A 2,088-nucleotide genomic window follows, 5' to 3' on the forward strand; every position below is an offset into this window, starting at 1 on the left:
TAAAGCTTCGATAAGATAAGTATTCCATTTATTTTCAGTAATATTGTTAAATGTTTTTCTTTTATTTATTGGTAAAATAGGTATTTTTATATAAATTCATTTGATATTTATTGTTAGTCGATATATATACATTCATTTTATTATTATTATTGTATTTTGACCTGAGGATTAGCTATACTTTTGAATAGAATTGGTTTTCGATCGATTTATTTTGAATCGATTTGATTTTTATTTTATTTTCTATTTGAAAATATGGTTATGAAATGCGTGAAGTCATTTTATTATTTTAATATTTATTACTTTGTACTTTTTTGATTTTTATTATAGGCCTTTTTAGTGTACTTTCTTATTAAATTTTTCTATATGTGATTGTGGATTTTCATGGATGAATTCGATAATTGTGGGGTTTTTTCTCTAAATTATATATTTATATATTATATACTGTGAAATTTAATTCAATTTTAATTTTGATAAATTAAATTGAATTTTTCCCTGTAAATTTGGATTTTTATCCTAATATTATTATTATTATTATTATTATTATTATTATTATTATTATTATTATTATTATCATTATTATTATTATTATTATATATGTGTGTTTATGTGCGTGTCCGTTAATATTTTTACGTGTATATATTGATATAAGTGGGTGTATGCATACGTATAGATATTCGTTTGTCTTATCTCATATATGTGTTTGTGTAATTCAAGTTACATGTATTTGTATACTTGGAAATTTCTATATTCGTATGACATACTTAGACAATGAACCTGATACAAGAGAAAAAAATAAGTTCAAGTAGAACAATTCAAACTTTTTGAGGAGTCCAAATAGAGAGAAAATAATTTCTAGTAAAAATTCATCACATTCAGAAATATCCTGCTAGAGCAAACAATAAGAATATGAAAATACCAAGTGAAAAGTTCGTTATAGGTATAAAACACCACAAACAATTATAAAAATGGAGAAAAGATGTTTAAAGATCAAAATTGGATTTAATAAGTACATACGAACGTTACAAAGGGCAATACAAATACATAATAAAAAATTATAATGATACTTATAATTAAAGTTAGGTATTGTCATTCTCGTCAGTGTGAAGAACTTAAGAATTTAATAAAAGTCAAGCAGAGAAAACAAATTTATAGATTTTTTGCATAAATAGACTTACATACACATTGACATGTCCTTCTTTTTCATTTCTCTTAATTTTTTTCCTTTTACATGTTATTTGTAAATATCCGGTTAAATTTTCCCTATTACCCCATTTGTCTTTCTTTGATGTTTATTAATAACTTTTTTGATGTTTTTTTCTAAAATTCTTCACACTGGCTAGAATGCCAACACAACACTTTAATTATAATTATAATCTTTTCTTAGATATTTGTATTGCCCTTTGAAACGTTCGTATGTGCTTATTAAATCAATTTTAATCTTTTAACATCTTTTCTCCATTTTTTATAATTGTTTATGGTGTTTTATACCTATAACGAACTTTTCACTTATATATGTGTGTGTGCGTTTATTTGCATGCATGTGTTTGTGTATGCATGAGTGCGTGCGAGCACGTATGTATGTATGTATGTATGAGTGAGTGAGTAAATGAAATTGAATATAGCTATTTCAGCAATAAAATTTCATTTTCGCTACTCCGAGGAAGCTAAATCATAATGCACAAGCACTCACCTCTGAATGCACTGCATCTTATAGCAGAAACAGCTGTAAGCTGTTTAAGTTCATTGCATAATTTCCTGTTCCTTTGTCATTTATTTCATTTCATATTACGCTCTATACTTGAATAACGCCTTATTCAGAAACATATGTATATTGAATTCTAACACCAGCTTATTAATATCGCCATGACTAAATGAAATATTAACACACCCACACACATTCTCAGCACGATGATTGAAATACCTCTGATTATAGCTTTGTGAGACCAGCAACCTAAATTGGTGGATAATCAGGCTGGACAGGGGTCTGCTAATGCTTGATCTGAACACAAGATTAATAATCCGTGCTCAATAATCTAGCATGTCAACTTCATTGCACTACTCTATGTATATATATATATATATATATAT

Source organism: Octopus bimaculoides, chromosome 1 (assembly GCF_001194135.2).
Source record: "Octopus bimaculoides isolate UCB-OBI-ISO-001 chromosome 1, ASM119413v2, whole genome shotgun sequence".
NCBI lineage: Eukaryota > Metazoa > Mollusca > Cephalopoda > Octopoda > Octopodidae > Octopus > Octopus bimaculoides.